We start from the raw sequence: 22,177 nt of genomic DNA, 5'->3' as shown, positions 1-22,177 counted from the left end.
TGGTTTACTGTAGATAGCTGTAACCTGACTGGGCGATACGGGGTTTAACATGCTTATAGCATGGGTGAGGTGTGCATGCTTGTTCTCATGTAGACTGATGCCAGGTTTATAGACTGGGCGATACGGGGTTTAACATGCTTATAGCATGGGTGAGGTGTGCATGCTTGTTCTCATGTAGACTGATGCCAGGTTTATAGACTGGGCGATACGGGGTTTAACATGCTTATAGCATGGGTGAGGTGTGCATGCTTGTTCTCATGTAGACTGATGCCAGGTTTATAGACTGGGCGATACGGGGTTTAACATGCTTATAGCATGGGTGAGGTGTGCATGCTTGTTCTCATGTAGACTGATGCCAGGTTTATAGACTGGGCGATACAGGGTTTAACATGCTTATAGCATGGGTGAGGTGTGCATGCTTGTTCTCATGTAGACTGATGCCAGGTTTATAGACTGGGCGTCACGAGGGTTTAACATGCTTATAGCATGGGTGAGGAATGTGCATGCTTGTTCTCATGTAGACTGATGCCAGGTTTATAGACTGGGCGATACGGGGTTTAACATGCTTATAGCATGGGTGAGGTGTGCATGCTTGTTCTCATGTAGACTGATGCCAGGTTTATAGACTGGGCGATACAGGGTTTAACATGCTTATAGCATGGGTGAGGTGTGCATGCTTGTTCTCGTGTAGACTGATGCCAGGTTTATAGACTGGGCGATACGACGGGGTTTAACATGCTTATAGCATGGGTGAGGTGTGCATGCTTGTTCTCGTGTAGACTGATGCCAGGTTTATAGACTGGGCGATACGGGGTTTAACATGCTTATAGCATGGGTGAGGTGTGCATGCTTGTTCTCGTGTAGACTGATGCCAGGTTTATAGACTGAAGCGTCACGAGGGTTTAACATGCTTATAGCATGGGTGAGGTGTGCATGCTTGTTCTCATGTAGACTGATGCCAGGTTTATAGACTGGGCGATACAGGGTTTAACATGCTTATAGCATGGGTGAGGTGTGCATGCTTGTTCTCGTGTAGACTGATGCCAGGTTTATAGACTGGGCGATACAGGGTTTAACATGCTTATAGCATGGGTGAGGTGTGCATGCTTGTTCTCATGTAGACTGATGCCAGGTTTATAGACTGGGCGATACAGGGTTTAACATGCTTATAGCATGGGTGAGGTGTGCATGCTTGTTCTCATGTAGACTGATGCCAGGTTTATAGACTGGGCGATACAGGGTTTAACATGCTTATAGCATGGGTGAGGTGTGCATGCTTGTTCTCGTGTAGACTGATGCCAGGTTTATAGACTGGGCGATACAGGGTTTAACATGCTTATAGCATGGGTGAGGTGTGCATGCTTGTTCTCATGTAGACTGATGCCAGGTTTATAGACTGGGCGATACAGGGTTTAACATGCTTATAGCATGGGTGAGGTGTGCATGCTTGTTCTCGTGTAGACTGATGCAAAGTTTATAGTGCGAGCCATATGAGATACTAAGCTATCCCCCTGAAGCTGAAAGGGGTTTAATGTTCCATGAATTATTATTTCACTTGCAGAAAGTGTGAGGTGTGTGTGTGCATAATACTTATCTGGACTAATGATCGTTTTAAAGTCCATTGTATAGATCCCTGCAGGGGTTGATACCGCTTCATTTTCACCCGCACTTAGCCATGATATCCCACTCAGACACAGTATACTGAACCTTTTGTCCATACAGGGGTGGAAATAACCCATTGCCCGGCCTTCATCCAGTGTTTTCTGTTGGGCAAGCAAAATTTGTATATCACACTGTGCCTGTCCAGCTGACCTTCCAGCGTTATTATGATAAAATCAACAAGAAAACACTATAGAGGACACAAAGTGATATACTGAACCTTATTTCCATTATTTCCACCCCCTGCCATGTCATATGCACATATATAGTGACATGCATGCATGCACTATCCCATAAGGAGCCAGGTTAGAGTGTGTGAGTGAGTGAGTATGCTTTTACAATGTTTTTAGCGATATTCCAGCAATATCATGGTGGGGGGACACATTGCACCCATGTGGGGAATCGAACCCGGGTCTTCAGCATGACGAGCGGAAGATTTTACCATTAGGTTACCCCTCCACCCCTTCTAGGTTAGAACTGATCTTCAATATATTAGCCAGGGCCAGGAAAAAAGTAGTTGACAGAAGCAATTTTCCATGATTTTGCATGATGGCAATGAACCAAGTCACAGTGTAACCACCTGAATCACAATCAGCCAAGTCGCCATCTAAGCCAAACCAATCCACAATCAGCTTGGGACCTTTTCCACACAAACTTCCCTGATATACTCAAGATGAGTTCACTCAATCACAGTATCAGACAGTAACCAACAGAATATCTGAGACGAGTAAATGTGACATTAACTTGCAAAAAGACCCATGAAGATCCAGGTTAGAATTGATCTTCAGTAACCCATGCTTGTCGAAAGAGGTGACTAATGGGATCAGGTGCGTAGATTGATGTTCATGCTGTTGATCAATGGAATGTCTGGTCCAGACTCGATTATTTACAGACCGCCACCAAATAGATGGAATATTGCTGAGTGTGTCATTTAACAACAAACAAACCAACCAACTTACAAAAACAACTACATTGTAGCAGAGGCCCAGATAAGCTGTGTATCCGGGTAAAATACGCATAGAATTACGCATTGAAAAATAATTGTTGCATACCAATTACGCATTTAAAATGTTAGATACGCAAAAAGTTTAAAACAAATGCGTACGGAATATATTTATAAAAATAGCTTGTGTAATGAAAAAGACATTGATTGCTATCAAGTTGTACTGTTAGTATAGGACAAGTGTTGTAATGTCAGTATAGGATGAGTGATTTTTTATGAAATAATTTCCATTATATTTAAGTTGGTTTTGATTAGGTATGACATAAGGCAGAACATACCTGCTTAGTAAACTTGCTCAATGACATAATACTTAGGTGAGTAAAGTGACTGAAATACGCACATATTTGAAAGCAGTGGGTAACGGAAAATGAAATACCCACTCAACATTCATAATACCCACTCCAAAAAAATACAGTGGGTACAGTACCCACATGAGCTAAATCTTATCTGGAGCTCTGATTGTAGAGATACATTTTCATCTGCAAATATTTGAAAAGGATGTGTTCCTTTTAGTTTTAATCAGTTGAGTCACTAAGTGGATGAGTGAATGATATTTAATACAATCATTAACAACACAACATCACAACGCCTGGCGATGAAGTGAGTCAGGTTAACTCAGGTTAAAAGCATCAACCATGATCAGTGCTGTCTGGTCATGACTCTATAAACAAGTATCCTATTTAACATTATTTACAGCATCGACAAAGTTCTCATAGACTTGCATCAGTCTCAGCGTTAAGATGATTCCTACTCACAGACTTACAACAGTTATACGAGAATGAGTCCCATACCTTAATATTCTTAATAAGGTGGTCATGTTTAGACAACCATAACACTCACAGTTTGAGTGTGAGTGAGTGAGTGAGTTTAGTTTTACACCGCTTTCAGCAATATTCCAGCAACATCACAGCGGTGGACACCAGAAATGGGCTTCACACATTGTACCCTATTGGGGATCAAACCTGGGTCTTCGGCGTGACGAGTGAATGCCTGAACTACTAGGCTACCCCACCGCCCTGACCCCCAGTTTGACATTAGTTGATGTAAGTGCTGAGCTGATCGTAACTCCATTAAGTTATTGTGGACTTAAGAAAGTCTTAAGATGATTGCACATCCTACAGACTTCCGACAGTGGTGGAGAGAGCCGAGATCACTTTACGATAACGTGCCCAGGTCACTTTGTGGCCGCTCCTACTTTAAGTCAAGTTCTACCACAAAGCATTTTTGTATTCTGTAACAGTACTTTTCTGCTTTGTCATCATCTCCAGCCAATTCTATAACTGATTTCTGTCAGTGAGTGAGTGAGTTGTCTTACACCTCATTCAGCAATATTCCAGCTATATGGCGGTGGTCTGTAAATAATGGAGTCTGGACCAGAAAAATGTACTGCATGAACATCGATCTACACAATTGGGATACAATGACATGTGTCAACCAAGACAATGAGTGAGTGAGTTTAGTTTTACGCCGCACTCAGCAATATTCCAGCTATATGGCGGCGGTCTGTAAATAATCGAGTCTGAACCAGACAATCTAGTGATCAACAGCATGAGCATTGATCTGCGCAATTGGGAACCGATGACATGTGTCAACCAAGCCAGCGAGCCTGACCACCCGATCCCGTGCTGGTCGCCTCTTTTGACATGCATGGGTTACTGAAGATCAATTCTAACCCCGGATCTTCATGCATTGATTTCTATCAACACAACACATCAACAGTTCAAAACCCCTCATGACACTGCAGCCTAGATTATCCTAGGTACTAAACACTGAACCCATGCGAATCCTTTCACTGAACTCATTAAGAACCAACTTAATAAACAGAACCACAAGGCTTATGAAGAAATAGTGGCAGCCATGTTTGAATTTGGATTTGAATTTGCAAGCAAGCTTAAGACTCACAAACATGGGATTATTCCTTCAAAATTTCAACAGAAAGGCCTTGTTCAAGGTGAAATAAAAAATGTGAAAGATAACAAATTAACTACAAACTGACAACCCACAATGACAGGGTGACTTGACTTTCAGTCAGGCGAGCTAAAACTTCCTCCACATGGAGGTCTCCACTAACCCATCAGCTTTGCCCACCCACACATTGTCATATTGGTTCTCATCCACATCATAGTAGGAGGCTTTCAACACGATCTTCTCCAACACAAGCCTCAGTTTCACAGACACTGCTCAGAATGCCAAGGAACTGTTCAAGTTCATAACAAAATTACACACAGAGAGGCAAACTTGGAGACAATGTTCTTATTCATCCTCGAATTACTCTGAAATGTCATTAGAAAATGTATGAAATGGCGGCCTTTGTAATTGTAGCCAAAATTGAATTTACAAATTTTGTAATTAAGTTTAAGCTCTTTCTGCTTGGTCTGTTTTGTGTAAAACTACTTCAATCAAAAGAATTATCATACTGATAGGTTTGTTGTTCTTATTCAAAGACAGTTGGACAAACTCAACTAATGTGTTTGCGTTATGCATCACTCCAAACAAATTGTAAAACAAATAAATGTGGGTCTTTGTGCAATCTGATTGGCTGAAACTGTGGTCATGTGGGATTCAAACGGTTGGGAATCTTCTGAACTAATCACAGAACATAAATAGTCGAACTATGTATCAGTATCCTGGCTGTTGAAGTCGTGTGATGAGGTTAGCCTGACAACTGCTTTTGTTCGCCTTTACAAAAACAGTCACTAATTGGGATGTTCAGAGGAAACAACAGTTTAACAACTCTTAATGAGTGAATATGGTTTTACGCTGCTGTCTGATGCAATTCAGCAATATTTCAGGAACATCACCATAGAGGACACCAGAAATGGGCTTCACACATTGTACCCTTGTGGGGAATCGAACGCGGCTTTAACCACTAGGCTACCCACGGCCCCAAACTTTTGATGACGTCACTAAACTAAAAGAAACTAAAATGTTGATCCTTATGGAATCAAATTAAAACTTGGCATGTTTTGGGGGAAGAGAGGACACTTTCAGGATTCATCACTAACCTCGGACAGAACCACTATATTAGGTTGCAACAACCGTGCCAAGCTGGGATTCAAACTCAGACCATGTTTATAATGTGAAAGAGTCTTTGCAATGGGGTTTTCCACATGGTGCCCATGGAGTGAGTGAGTTTAGTTTTACGCCACACTCAGCAATATTCCAGTGGTCTGTAAATAATCGAATCTGGACCAGACAATCCAGTGATCAACAGCATGAGCATCGATCAGCGCAATTGGGAACCAATGACATGTGTCAACCAAGCCAGCGAGCCTGACCACCCGATCAGGCCTCTTATGACAAGCATAGGATACTGAAGGTTCATTCTAACCTGGACCTTCACGGGTTGGTGCCCATGGAAACCTGACAGAGACCAGGTCAAGCTCACACACTAACCACAGTTCTATACAAAGAATGTTTCTCTTATTCAGGTTAATGAATAATATGCTCATACAGTGCACTAAATGATATTGGTCTCTTAGCAACCATATTCTCCAAAAACAGCTCAAATTTGAATGAATATTGTTATATTCACCCTTAAGGGACAAAGACCATAAGAATACACTACAACAGTTTTGACAGAGAAAATCTGAGCGTAAGGGTGAGGGAAAGACTTGATGTTTGATGATGACCTTTGGATGTGTTGTGCTGAAGATTTGCACCTGGGTATTTGGGCTTGACACAGGTGATCTTCATTTAATTCAGTAAGTTAACATTTATTTACTTTGTCGAAACACAGCAAAGTATTCTTGAGAGTGTGAGTGAGTGAGTGAGTGAGTGAGTGAGTGAGTGAGTGAGTGAGTGAGTGAGTGAGTGAGTGAGTGAGTGAGTGAGTGAGTGAGTGAGTGAGTGAGTGAGTGAGTGAGTGAGTGAGTGAGTGAGTGAGTGTGTTACGCCGCTTTTAGCAATATTCCAAAAATATCACAACAGAGAACACCAGAAATGGGCTTCACACATTGTACCCATTTGGGGAATTGAACCCAGCTTTGGGGGTAATAAGTGAATACTCCAACCACTAGGCTACCCCACTGCACGAGTACTGTTGAGATGGACAGGTTTGAGGGAACTTAAGACTCATCCAAACATTTCGTATGAAATGGAATTCTCTGTTCCCCTGTGAGTAAAACCCTTCTGCACCCTGTGTCTATACTGCTATCTTTCTCTTTTCAAACTCCTTTCGTCTTCACGTTTAATTTTATATGAATCAAACCGTATCTGTATCTCTTCGATTCAATAAAAAAAAGAAAGAAAAAAGACTCATCCTTAAGACTCAAAACACACAAACATATACCATTCAGTATCTTGACAATATGGGGATTTCAACATTTCGATTGTTTAGAAAAATACATTCATTAGAATGGAAAAAGTTTTGGGGAGTTGGATCGTCAACACCGAATATTATGGTGTAATGGGAGTGCAGTAGACACCCACTTTACATAAACTCACAGATAAGATGTTAAAACTACTGGCTTAAAATTCTTAGCATGCCCAACCATTGCATTCCTTAATATGTCAGTTCACTTAGATAATAACTTGGGCATCAAGCATAAGATATTTATTATTTTCTCACGGTTATGGGTATGTCTGGTTAAACCACACTCTTGGCCATATTGATATTTTTATTAACAATTTTGGCAAATTGAGCTATTAATAGTGAGTGAGTGTTAAAATTATAGTCATATCAGCAGTATTTCAGCCATACGAGCTACTAATATGCTTCACCAGAAATGGCAATCAAGTTTGAATAATAGCACACGCTATGATTGTTGAAAGACATTTAAAACTTCATTACAACCAGAAATATATTATCTATACTTAGATGCAAAGATTTAAGGCAGAAGTTGATAATATTTGGACTAGGATTGCTAAATTTGATGGTAAATGAAGGAAGAAATATGTCCATTGAAAGAATAAAAGAATCTGTCCATTATGCAAAGAAGCAGTAGAAAACTAATTTCATTTCACTTTTACCTTACACTGACTGACTGAGTGTGGTTTTACGCTGCTTTTAGCAATATTCCAGCAACATCACGACAGGGGACACCAGAAATGGGCTTCACACATTGTGCCCATGTGGGGATTCGAACCTGGGTCTTCGGCGTGACGAGCCAACGCTTTAACCATTAGGCTACCCCACCGCCCCATGTGGGCTGGAGGCCTTGAATACAATAAAATTCTTGTCTTGACACTAACACCCACTCTTGCAACAACCATCAATACATGTTGCAATATTGCAGAAATCTTCCAAAACGTCACATACACACTGCCATGTTTACTTTTGTTTACTACAACTAGAGACAAAGCTTTAACAAACGTCAGTTTCATGCAAAAATCACCTCCAACTCTATACACCCATATCTCCAAACGCCCAGTCAGATTTACCGTTCACCTAATAATATCCCTATCTGATTTTGCACCCAAAAAAAATCCTTTAAAATTTCTGTCTCCCACATTTACACCACTTCATTTGGACAGCCCCCTCTGTTTTATGCTGTATCATGTTAACAATGTGGCATACCTCGGAGATTTCATTCTGCACATCCTTTTTCTGAGGAAGATTATGAGAAGGTTTTTTTAACAGCAGGACGACAATATCTTAAATACTGGCAATGTGAAAAATAATTTTTCACATCTTTTTAGAAAGCATTTTCTCAAAAATAGAAAAGGGAAGACTGAAATAGATTGTTTAGACACTTCATCATTCTGATTGTATCAAATCATGCTTGCATTTGTTAAAAATGTTTCAAAGGCCAATGTCCAGTGATGATATACAGGCATAAAAAAGCTGTTATGCCTTGTCAGCTCTGAGCGCAACTTATCTGATCAAATCTGACTCAAACTTTATGGCACCCTGTGTCTCAGTTAATGCAGTGAGTTAGTGAGGTGAGGTGAAATTGGGTTTTACGTCGTGCTTGAGAATATTTCGCTCATATGACGACGTGCATGCGTGTGTATGTGTATGTGCGGCTGCTTGTACTAGCCAAGACTTAAGCTGGTTTTATAGTGCTAGCCTACTGAGATACCATGCTGCAGTGAAGCATGAATACCCCACTCAGACACATTATACTGACTCCGAGCCGACCAGTCCTTGTTGTACCCATTAATGCCGAGCGCCAGGCAGGGACCAACAAGTACCATATTTTAACGTCTTTTGGTATGACGCGGCCGGGGAACGAACCCGCGACCTTCTGCTCTCCGGGCGGACGCTCTAACCACTACACCACAGAGGCGGTTGCAGTGAGTTAGTGGTTGAGTGAGTGAGTGAATTGATTCCCTGCTCAAATCCATGAATATAAGGCTTCAATGGCAACACATCAATCATGGAAATGTATTATTATCCATGGCTATATTGGGTAACAATACACAGTGGATTAAATACAAGTTTTACTCACAACAAAGCAATGGTACATATGCCTAATGGCCACCACTATTGGGCTGTGATGACACACTGCCTGACCCTCTGAAGAGATTAAGCTGCCTCTTACAACAAGCGAATGTGACTTGGAACAAATCTACCCTTGAATGAACTAGAGGTATCGGGAGAAATGTGTTGGGCCCTACAATGTCATTGATTCTTGGTCAATACATAATATTTTTCCTTATCCTGACTCATGCTCTTTTGCTTGTCTTCTTCTTCTTGCGAACATAGTGGAACACTTGTATCTCCCTAATTGAAGCTCCCTTCAATGTAAAATCACTAATTAGTACTCACCAAGAGTTGCCTCCCTCTTCCAAATGCGGCGGAAAGGAGGCCACCTCTTCCCTCATGCTACAATGAGCAGGATGTGAGAGCGCCTGTGTCTCCTACACACTATATCCTTTGATTATTCTTAACATACCTCTTATAGTCTTCTATAGAGGTGTAGCTAATATCCTTCAACAATTATGTATTGATATTAAGTAATTCTTGTTTATTCACGGACTATTGTTCATTGGATGAAAATCTGTACTGGTTTGTAGATTACGTTTTCTGCTGCTGATCCGCATTTAATATGCCCTAGCTGTACTGCACCATGGCTGTAATAATTTGTCTTATTCTGCTTTTAACAAATATTATCTTTAGCGTCTTGACCATATAAACTAGAAATTACATGATAACGCGAGCAACTATCCACAAGCCAATGGCATCCATGAACAAAGTCATGACAAAACAATCTCTATTGACACCCTTTAGGACTAGTATTGGTTGCTGGGGTCCTATTTCAACCCAGATGGCTGAATTACTGCAGCTTCCATTAAGGGCCTCCACTATCACACCGTATCCACCCTGTGTTATAATCATCTCATATGCACCACTTTCCATTTTTAAACCTCTCCTCTGAAGTTTCAGTCTTGCCAGTTTCATATCAGGCAAGTCAACTTAGCTAATGACAACAATCTGCTATAAAATGGGACCATCAAGTTAGAAGGTGGAACGATTACAGTGCAGATGGATGCACTAAAAGGATGTTGTTCAAACACCAAAAGAAATAGAATTCAGCGTCAGATTATACCATGGAAATATAAAACATCAAACATGTCAGTGAGAAGCTGACAATGGTGATAAAATGTGAAACTGCCGACATTCAATTTCACCAACTATCTTCCAAAAGTAAAACTTGTCACTTTTTTTAGAATCTTAAATACACATTTTTCTCATTTGTGCACCACAGTACCTTGTTGTTAAGAGCTTGTATGAACTGGATACAAACCTGACATGTAATACCTCATTTATTCTCTCCCTCTATTTCTAGTTTCATTAACATTGTTTAACATCATAACAAACTGTTGCTTCTTGTGCTGCTCTCCTGCTGCTCTCCTGCATTGTATGTGAACAATGTGAAACTATGTAAACCAATTTATACAATAAGCAGGCTTTCAGGTCAACATACCTCAGGGGGAAATATTTCCTTAATTGCTGAAATGTGTAAAACTGTTTCAGTAAATGTTGAACTGTTTAACTCTCCCAAACTGGAGGCAGTGTATACTGGTAGAAGAAAATGTTAGTTTTGGTGATAAAAAAATTGTGTCTGTTAACTGCTTTTTAGCGAATTACCGAGTTTGGTCCTAAAAGCTTTCAGAAATTAGCAAACAACATTTCACACAAACCTTCAAATTCCTTTGTTATATTCCCTTTATCAACAGATCAGAATTCTGTTTTAATGCTATTAGAAATCAATTTCAACCTGGGCTTGTGATTAAAACCACCATAAAAACATTTTAGTACATTACCGAGAAATCAATGGCATTGTTAATCAAATCACACTTAAAATCAAATGGCACAGAGACCGTGTTTTGTACTCCCAAAAGAGAGATAAATTTGGCATGATTGTAATATAAAACAGCTTTCAGTGAAAGTCAATGCCTGACTGATGATAGGTGGCAGTGTCAAGAATTTTGTCAGAAAAAAACTTGAAAAGAGATATCATGCTTGCTATTAAATGAAGCTCACATAAAATATCCCTACTGCAGACAGGACGACAAGGGTTCTCTAACCAAAGAAATAGAACCAGAAAGGAATTTTTTAAATGCCTTCTCTCATATTCCCTGTATCCACTGTGGAGATATACCATTACAGCTAAACTATGATATGACTCATATCATAATAGGGGATAAAAACCATATCAAATGACATTATGCAAACAAGCAAATTCAGTAAAATGACAAGATCTGACTTTCCAGCATTAGGAATTTCCTTTTCTTTTTAACAATGCTCCTTTTTTCCATGACAAACAGTGTTACTGAGTGAAAGATGTATTGTAATATTTTATGCTGTTTTTTTCCAAAGACAACAAAAATGAATACCTATATGGCAGTGCTGTGATAGCCACTGGCCCGCAAGGCCGTGGCTAGTAAAAATCCAGCTGGGCCAGTAAATCTCCATAGTCACTGGCCCAGCTGGCTAATGAATTTTCATGAGGTCATTTTGTAAATATATCACTCTTAAGTTATAGTACACTTTTAAATCATGCAATATTATGGCCTGATAAAAATGTTCATCATATTAGCAGCTTAGTGATGAAAGCCGTGTCATGCCGACAATATCTTATTCTCATCTATTTTTGTGATCTCTGGCTTAGTTTCTGTGTTCAAATGTTGGGCTAGTTAATTACTTTGTGGGCTAGTAACTTTCAGGCATAGCTAGCCCGACTGGCTAGCAAACTCACAGCGAGTGAGTAAGTGAGTTTAGTTTTACGCCTCACTCAGCAATATTCCAGCTTTATGGCGGTGGTCTGTAAATAATCGAGTCTGGACCAGACAATCCAGTGATCAACAGCATGAGCATCGATCTGCGCAATTGGGAACCGATGACATGTGTCAACCAAGTCAGCGAGCCTGACCACCCGATCCCGTTAGTCGCCTCTTATGACATGCATGGGTTGTTGAAGATCAATTCTAACCCTGGATCTTCAGGGTCTATTTCGCACAGTGCTATATGTCTAGTTGAAGAAAAGTCGTCGGAGAGTGACCATCCGATTTTAAATGCAGTTGACACTTATCACCGTAATGAAAAACACAGAAAATTTTATAGCAAGCATCTCTACTGGATGGTTGTGCAGTGTAAAAAATCCAACTTTATTCAAACAGCATACATCACAATTTGCTAAGTGACACTATTTTCCTGTCAACTGAGGATAAAACGAGCTCCAGCTCACTGCTACTGTTTTCACTGTGACAATATAGATATATGACTGACACTACACTGAGATAAGGGTCCCCTGAGAATTGGATGGCTTTGTTTGTTCGGGATTGAGGTTTTGTGTTAACTGTCAACACTTCCTTAAATGTGCTTCCTCCCATGGGATTCAGTCAAAACATCAACAGCTATGAGTGAGTGTTAGCAATAGCCTGCAGTCAGCAGTCTCTTAGTAAAGTCATCAATTGTCAAAGTGACCTATATACAATTAAGTCAAACTGGCTTCCTTTGTGAGTGATTGAGTTTAGTTTAACGCCGCACTCAGCAATATTCCAGCTACATGTAAATAATCGAGACTGGACCAGACAATCCAGTGATCAACAGCATGAGCAACGATCTATGCAATTAGTTTATGATGACATGTGTACCAAGTCAGCGAGTCTGACCACCCGATTCCGTTAGTTGCCTCTTACAACAAGCATGGGTTGCTGAAGATCAATTCTAACCTGGATCTTCATGGGGAGGAGACAAGCATGGGTTGCTGAAGACCGATTCTAACCCGGAACTTCACGGGTCCTTTTGCAACTTAATGTTACAGTTACTCATCTCAGATATTCCGTTGGTTACTGTCTGATACTGTGATTGAGTGAACTTTCTTTGTGTATAGCACTAACCAATATTTCAGTTCTATGAGGGGAGCCTGTAATTAATCAAAGCTGGATCTGACAAACCTGTGATGCCATGTCATGAGCGACAAACCACACTGCCAGGATACAATGACTAGCCAATCAACCAAATAATCAAGCCCAGACCACTTGATCCAAAACAGGAACCTATTCCAACCCAGACTGACTGACTGAGTTTAGTTTTACGCCGCTTTTAGCAATATTCCAGCAATATCACGGCGGGGGACACCAGAAATGGGCTTAACACATTGTGCCCATGTGGGGAATCGAACCTGGGTCTTCGGCGTGACGAGCCAACGCTTTAACCACTAGGCTACCCCACCGCCCTATTCCAACCCAGAATCCCACCTACTTTGAATAAAAAAGAGTCAAATTTTGTTTAAACCAGAGCATTGTGAAAAACAATATGGCCAAGCAGGCAAATTTTTTATTAGGTTGGTTGGGGATTGTCACAGTGACATATCATTTCTTAGTATTGTTGTTTGCTTGTTTGGTTAGACTGATAAGATCATAACCACATGCTGTTACTGACTGACTGAGTTTGGTTTTACCATTAGGCTACCCCACCGCCCCACATGCTGTTAGGTTATGATGGCATGTAGTGAAGGAAGTACAATACTGACCACCTGATCAGTTAGTCGTCCATCACAAGCTGAGTTCACATTTTAACCAACTGGGATATTTTTTACAATTAATACAATCTGCTCTAAACTACTACTGGCGGTAGGGTAGCCTTGTGGTTAAAGCGTTCGCTCGTCATGCCGAAGACCCGGGTTCGAATCCCCACATGGGTACAATGTGTGAAGCCCATTTATGGGTGAGTGAGTGAGTGAGTTTAGTTTTACGCCGCACTCAGCAATATTCCAGCTATATGGCGGCGGTCTGTAAATAATCGAGTCTGGACCAGACAATCCAGTGATCAACAGCATGAGCATCGATCTGCGCAATTGGGAACCGATGACATGTGTCAACCAAGTCAGCGAAACTGACCACCCGATCCCGTTAGTCGCCTCTTACGACAAGATAGTCGCCTTTTTATGGCAAGCACATGGGTTGCTGAAGACCCATTCTACCCCGGATCTTCACGGGTCCATTTATGGTGTCCCCGCCGTGATATTGCTGGAATATTGCTAAAAGTGGCGTAAAACTAAACTCACTCACTAAACTACTACTAAAGGAACTCAAAGGGACAACTAATTTTAGTTCATTGTAATGATAGTTAGTAGTTTTTTAAAGCAAAATCATTGTAATGAATTAGTGGTTTGGAATTCACGAAAGCCCATCTATTTCTATTTTATCATTGCTGCATTACAACATGATGCCAGAGGTCTCTAGCATTAACTACACTGTGCAACCCATGACCATAGAGATGGAAAACAATAATCACAATCCAAGCAAACAGGATTCTGGCACTATGAAGGGGCATAACTCTCTTCACTGAACTGCTCCACTCCAGGCTTTTAGGACCATATCTAGTATTTTGAGTAGCTCAGTCAAATCTGGCTACTGGGTTGCATGGATTATGTACTACTTGACATCATTGCAAGAAAAATCAATCCAAGCAAACAGGGTTCTGGCACTATGAAGGGGCATAACTCTTCACTGAACTGCTCCACTCCAGGCTTTTAGGACCATATCTAGTATTTAATCTAGTCAAATCTGGCTACTGGGTTGCATGGATTATGTACTACTTGACATCATTGCAAGAAAAATCATTAATATATCCTCTGCTACAATTTGGCAAGCCATCGTTCACAAACACCTTTACATTAAGCTGCCTACTAAGTTGTTGTCAGACAGCAATTATAAGTGTCAACATGAAATTTCAGTATCGTTATCGACTCCTTCGTATCATCATGTATCAATTTGTCAATATATTGATTAATAGTACAATTATTTACTCTGTATGTTCAGATACAAAAACCCATACAGACGTGCAATTTTATAAATTAAATGGTAAATATGATCAAGGCTGATCAATTAAATGTTTAAAATGGCATTTTCAGGGTTTTCATTTTCCATCTTAACCAAGGTAATCAAACAATACAAATGTTTCTGCGGAAATGAATTATTCATGTAGAATTTATATTCATAAGTTTGTATAGATAGAGCACTGATGTTCAGAAGTATCAATACATTGATATCACTACAGATGATGGCATTCCTAATAGCATTTGTTTGCCATATGTGCCACAGGCCACTCAACAACATTTGAGTGAGTGAGTGAGTTGGTGAGAGTGAGGTGTGTGGTGTGGTGTGGTGTGGTGTGTGGTGTGGTGTGGAGTGGTGTGAAGTGGAGTGGTGTGAAGTGGAGTTTTATGCCACTTAACCATATTCAAACAACATCATGGCGGGAAACAGAAAAAATGGGTGTCACACACTGCACCTATGCAGGGAATCAAACCTGGGTCTTGGTGTGACGAGCAAACACTTTATCCACTAAGCTACCAAACTACTCCTCACCAACATTTGAAATCGTGAATTTCAGTGAGCCACAAGGAAATACTTATGATCCATCTTGAAATACAGTGAAAGTCTTTAATCCTGAGCCAGATAACCAGCAGTTATAGCAGTGTTTGCCCCTTCAGATTGGGCTTAATTACACCTGATTCCAGTTTCAGTACCTTGTGTGCATTCAGCTTTCATGGATTTATCATGTTTGTCTACTTTACTGGTACCTTGATAATACACATTATATGATGGAATTTTGTTGAAAGAAAAGAGAGAGAGATTTTACCTCATTCATACTGAGCCATTACAGAGATAATGGCCCTTCATTTGAAGAAACTTTAAACCATCTTGACTCTGACTGAGTTTGCTTTGCAATATTCCAGCAACATCACGGGCGGGGGACACCAGAAATGGGCTTCACAACCCATGTGGGGATTCAACCCGGTCTTCGGCCAAACCATTAGAAGAAACTTTAAACCATCTTGTTTCTGTGCATCAGTTGAGAAATGGCCACCAAGAAGATTTATTGTTTGTTTGTTGTTTAACGCCACACTCAGCAATATTCCAGCTATATGGCGGTGGTCTGTAAATAATCGACTCTGGACCGGACAATCCAGTGATCAACAGCATGAGCATCAATCTACACAAGTGGGGTATGATGACATGTGTCAACCAAGTGAGCGAGCCCGACCACCCAATCCTGTTAATTGCCTCTTATGACAAACATGGGTTACTGAAGATCAATTCTAAACCTGGTAACAAGCTAAACAATAAGAGCATTGCTCACCTAAAACCCTGACTGTAACTCCCAACTTCAGCTGTACAACAATAAATAATTCTCATTCCTGACAAACATACCAGATCTGTATCAAACTGTGCACTTCATCTTTCCCAGAAACAAAGTTGCCATTATGAAAAATATGAAAACAATCCATTAATTGCTGAAGACCAATTCTAACCCAGATCTTCACGGATCGCTATAGATGTGAAGGGCCATCCCCTAATTTGAAAACACAATCCAGACAATAGTTTACAAATTATTGATTGAACAAAATTCAAGTTTTTAAATTGCTGCGATTCTTTGAAATAAATAATTATCACAATCATAATTTGCACTATATCTCTGCTACAGACAAACAAGGTGGTCCTCAATTTGAAAAAAATAAATAAAATAAAACAAAACAACAGTTTTCAAATTATTAGTTGAACAAACTTTTTATAAGTTCAAACTTTTAAATTGCTGTAATTCTTGAAACAATATATTAAAATAACATAATCAGTTTCAACTGCACCTCTCCAGTCAACAAAAGAAGGTGGTCGCCAAATTTGAAAACAATCCAATCAATAGTTTTAAAGTTATTTGCTGAACAGACAGAATTCCTTGGTCTAAAAAATGTCTAATTAACTTTGAGTATCGAATAACAACATGTAAGACAGTTGTAATTCTAGATGTAACATACTAAAATGAAATATTGCCACATATCTTATTTCAGTCGATTCTACAGTTTACCAGGCATATTCCATTTCATAGTGACCATAAGTAGTGTTTCTTGACCAGTCATTTGTCGTGCCCTGTCAGTCACCTTCCTTTCCTTGCATTAATTATGTAAGGTCAAAGTTATTGAAACCACCATCAAGTGGTCTTATCTGCATGTCAAAAATAACTTACAATACAGCTGCTTGATCTGGCACTGCTTGCACGGTGCAGTTTCGAAACTAAACGACTAACTCCATTGTATACCACAAGTACAGGGCACAAGACAACAGGTCCCTCTGTTTCTCATGACTCTGCCAGTCTGTCTTGCATATTTCTACACCTACATGAAAATATGATTAACTGACTCTGAAATATAACATTTTGTACAGGTAAACGTGAAGAACTGAAAGTTACACTTAAAAAAAAGATGATCTTGTATGGTTCATTTATATATCCTTTCAAAATCTTCACTTGTGAAATTAAAACTTATTTGAACTTTACACAAAACACCATTTGAAAAATGTGTGTGTTACACAGCTTTAACAAGTTTAAAGAAAAGGATATTGATATCCTCTCAAGAAGCAATAAAATTCCAGCAGAATATAAATAGTGTGAAAGAAAATAAACCAGAATTCTTGAAAAATCTATTTACCTGAATAAAACATGTTATACTTGGTAGACAGCACATTATAGGAAGATACTGGGAACACTTTCATCTGAATATTACAGGCATAACAGCATGTGCTTACCAAGGCACACAAGACAATAATATGGAAATAAAAACATTTTCACAATATTTCTACTTGAAAGAAGAAATGTTTATATGGAATATACGGTAATATATTGAGTCAGGGTGACAGTCATATGGTTGCTCATACTGTTTCAGTTGTTTATTTAGCATAACAATGTATGCTGAGAGTCACCTTCAGAATAAAATCTGACTATGAGAATCAGCTTCTTTAGTGCAAAACTTCAATTTAGATCTAGGCAATTTATGGTATTGAATCTGTTTGGTTAAAAAAAAAAAAATCTTAAATAATTGATGACCATGTGTTTGCAGAAGTCTAGAATTTACAATCCTCTCTGCGCAATTAGCTCAGTTTAATGAAGTGTAACCAACAAACAGAACAGATATTGTTCCCTTGATTACGTCATGCAAATTCCCAGGGTCACCTGAGGTGTGTGTAGACTCAATAAAGCCTATAGTAAATACACTGCTCACATCTGTCACAGGAGCCACTGTCTGGCCCAACTATGGTGATTATTGTCCATTGGTTAAATAACAGAAATACAAATTTTAACAAAGTGTTAATAGGTTGCAATGTGTTAGGTGATATTGGTGTATATTTATATATTGTATATTGGGGTTATATCATGGCCATTCCCCAAATTGAATATGACAACATTCAAATAAAAACCAATCTTTCAATTATAAAATATGGATATGAAGAAAATTACACACTGACAACAGTTAACTGACTTTAAATCAAAGTATACTACCATGAGAATGGAAATTTTATTATTGCTCATATATATTTCCTACTTGTTCTCAGTATATATTTCCTACATGTTCTCTTGGAATATTATCTCAAAGACGTGTTTAATGAAATGTGTGTAAGATGCCTAAAAGATGTTATGCTTAAGAAAGAAAAGTTGTCTGTTTTTTTAGTCACCGTCAATTATCGCTATCAAGTGACACTGTCAACACTGTGGCACATTTGGGGCTATGGACACAGAAAATTCCCATTCATTCCAATCGATCTGGTTTAAGTTGGAAAACGAATAAATCTCCTCACTGTTAATTATTAATTAATGTCCCATTCTCTGTCCATCAATGGCAACAATAGATCACGGTTGATGGAGTATGAAACAAACTAAACTAACAATGCAACCACCATTTTGAAACAAGTCAAGATGACAGTTCCACCGGTGGAAAGTACCGCTTTATCTTCATACCAAACCAGAAACTCACTTTCATAAGTGAAAATTATGCCATTTGTATAAATAATGAAAGGGATGCGGCAAGATATTGCAGATTTCCAATCGTAAGCGTTCGCCGGTCAACATACCTTGAGCTTTCTAAACGTCAAACAAAGAACACAAACAGCCCGCGTCTGGCAGCATGTTTCCGGGACACTTTCACGCATGCGCAGGTTATATGCGATTGAGAGTAAGGACGTACTGTACCCATACAGATAGTTGGAAACTTTATATTGTCGGTAAGTCGCGATCTGTTTGATTACTTCAGATTTCCTTGTGCATGTAGTGATTTTATGCCTTTGCGAGGCATCTGTGTGTGTATGGCTACAATGTGAACTAGCGATCGCCAGCAAGACAAAGAAAGCGTGAAGGGTGTATGGAGAAGCTCTCTTGAATTGTGCATGGAGTGTTCACCGTGAACTGTCTCGGCGAGAAGCCTCATACTTCTCGAGCAGCGTGTGTAGAGAGTTGTGGTCAGTCGGAGCATTATCAACAAGTAAACCGGCCTCCACCGACCGCTTCTAATCATTCACACATCTCCGTCAGTTTATTTGAGGATCTGGCTTTCTAAAACAGGATCAATTTGAAGTTATTTCAACTTTTGGTGGGTAAGTTTTTTTTAATGTTCGGTTAAGGAATGTTTTGGGGTGTGTCACTTGAAATGTCCTATATGAATCATGTCGGATTTGTTGGTTCCGAAGAAAGGTTCAGATTGTACAAATCAGAGTTAGTGAGTAAATACAAGCTGTGACTCAACATGCCTTGTTTCAACTTTGCCAATACATGTGTGGTTCGCAGTGACCCAGATAGCTGTAGAGATTAGGTACAGCTCGGGGCCTCATATGACTTGGAACAGACCTGGTTACAGTTTACAGATAATCCATCTCAAGGCTATTGTAAAACCATGTGCTGTAGTTGTTGCTGATACGATTCAACCAGCCTCAGTTTGTGAACATGCAAGACTAACTAGGCACAAACTATAAATTCGATAGATGCAGACTTCTATACAGCTACTGTCAATGACGCAGCAAGCCAATGTCACATTCTGAGGACAAGAAGGGATGGGTCAAGTACACCTGAATGGAATACCTGCTCACACATGGTTGCTAATGTGCGCTACCTGTGACGATCAGGCAGAAACTGTGGTGGGAGAGTCAGTTTCTGGTTACATTTGTGGTTGGTATACTGAACTGTATCAAGTGATCATTCAGCCACTCGGCCAGAAGAGGAACAGTGGGAAATAGGGTTGAACAGACGATATACGGTTTAGGTCGTCTAAACTTTAACAATGAATGTGTTGCGTCATATCAGGTTTCAGTGCTGCTGTCATTGTGTATGTAATGGCTTAAGGAAATGTGGAATGTGAAATAATAGGGCATGTGCTTTATTTGATGACACATCAGCTGACATGCATAGCCATGGTTGAAGCTGTTTATAGATTACACTCATAGCTGGGTGTGTTTGATGGGGCATCTGCTGTATATGGTTATATTGTATGTTCAGTTATCACACATCTGGGGAATATATTATCGTAAATAATCTAGGAAGGGAATATTGGTCTATGATGGGAATATTGTGTGCTGAGCTGATATAGGAATATTGTTTGTTGAGCTGAGATAGGAATGTTGTTTGTTGAGCTAAGATAGAAATATTGCGTGTCAAACTATGATGGGATATTGTCTGTTATATATACACTGTTAAGGTAGGATGGGAATATTGTTTGTTGAGCTGAGATAGGAATGTTGTTTGTTGAGCTGAGATGGGAATATCGTTTGTTGAGCTGAGATAGGAATGTTGTTTGCTGAGTTAAGATAGAAATATTGTGTGTGAATCACTGTCAAACTATGATGGGATATTGTGTGTTAAGGTAGGATGGGAATATTGTTTGTTGAGCTGAGATAGGAATATTGTTTGTTGAGCTGAAATAGGAATATTGATTGTTGAACATGTTGTTGGTTGTTTAACATGTTTAATGCAGCACTCAACAATATTCCAGCAATGTGGCAGCAGTCTGTAATTAATAGACTCTGCAACAGACAATGCAGTGATTAACGGCATGAACATCGATCTACGCAACTGGGATACAATATTACAATGACATGTGTCAAGCAAGTCAGCGAGTCTGACCACCCGATCCCGTTAGTTGCCTCTTACAACAAGCATGGGTCACTGAAGACCAATTCTAACCCGGATCTTCACGGGTCAAGTTGTGATGGTTTGTTATGATATGATGTGAACATTGATTGTTAAATGGGAGCATTTGAATTATTGTGTGATACATTTTATATGAAAGCTGCGTTATATTTATAAATCATGCAACATGAATGTTTATTCTCAGAACATATTTATATTATTATATGATCCATTTGCTGTGATGGAAATATTGTACATGAATCCATAGACCATGTGTAAATTGTGTTCTGTGATGGGAATATTGTGTGTTTCGCAGGAGTTCAAGACATATTTAATCAAGGTACTTATGAGCGATTATAAGTTTCTGTATATGGCTGGTGACGTGACATAACAATGGTACTTGCTCGGTGCATCTTCTGAAATACTTCGTCGATTTATTGACATGGTTGGTGTATACACTGTCATACCAGATCAATGGTAATGTCGTACTGGAGTTCATCAATGATTGAGTCAATAGACATCGATTTTGTCCGCAGAGCAATTCACCATTACATACAATTAATCACAGATTAATGGTGGAGGCAAATACGTCGCCGCTATTGCAAGGTACACACAGCTCAATGTGTAATCAGTTGATACAGCGACCGAACCAACTTCCAAAATTAAACCAAAATATTTATATATTTGGTCTCTTAATTTATCTAATCTTGAAATTGATGAGTTTGCAGTTTACCGATGTTTAGAAAATGTCACCTCCATGCACAATCTGAGCGTTATTATAGCTACTTGATGGTGTTTATGACAAACTGGTTTTAATGAAAGAAGACATTTATACTCCGGGGAAGTTGAAAACCTATTGTACTGGTAGGAAAGCTTGTTATCTTTTGTAAACCGCAGAGTACTGGGATGAAAGACTGCTGCAACATCCCGTCTCTCTATAGAAAAGTCTTCAACAGGAGAAGATTCACCATTTTTTTTCATTGGCACCAGCATGGCTTTAGATTGATCATTTGCGTGAGAAATACATCAGAGATGTGTCTTGTGTTTTTTCTGTTTGTAAAATAATCAATATACATTAGTTGTTGGCACAAATTGGGACTTGGATAATATTTTCATTTTGTCATCGACCAGAAAAAGTAAGGTAAAATGGTCGTTAGTAATTAACTTATAAT

At 39.4% G+C, this 22,177-nt stretch overlaps 2 protein-coding genes across 2 annotated transcripts in view; one reads left to right on the top strand and one right to left on the bottom strand.

Annotated features, from left to right (window-relative positions):
- LOC124285041 (plexin-A4-like) overlaps positions 1–19,031 on the bottom strand; it is a 124,008-nt gene extending 104,977 nt beyond the window's left edge. The window contains exon 1 of the mRNA XM_046721182.1: positions 18,962–19,031. The gene's annotated coding sequence lies outside the window, so the exon portion shown is untranslated. The remainder of the gene's footprint in view (positions 1–18,961) is intronic.
- Positions 19,032–19,041: 10 nt separating this feature from the next.
- LOC124285040 (plexin-A2-like) overlaps positions 19,042–22,177 on the top strand; it is a 206,542-nt gene continuing 203,406 nt past the window's right edge. Inside the window, 1 exon segment of the mRNA XM_046721178.1 lies at positions 19,042–19,111. The gene's annotated coding sequence lies outside the window, so the exon portion shown is untranslated.

The sequence above is a fragment of the Haliotis rubra genome, unplaced genomic scaffold (assembly GCF_003918875.1).
Source record: "Haliotis rubra isolate DU_JTF1 unplaced genomic scaffold, ASM391887v1 Scf350, whole genome shotgun sequence".
Classification (NCBI taxonomy): Eukaryota; Metazoa; Mollusca; class Gastropoda; order Lepetellida; family Haliotidae; genus Haliotis; species Haliotis rubra.
Note: the sequence above shows the minus strand (reverse complement) of the source record. Positions and strands in the feature narration are given on the sequence as shown.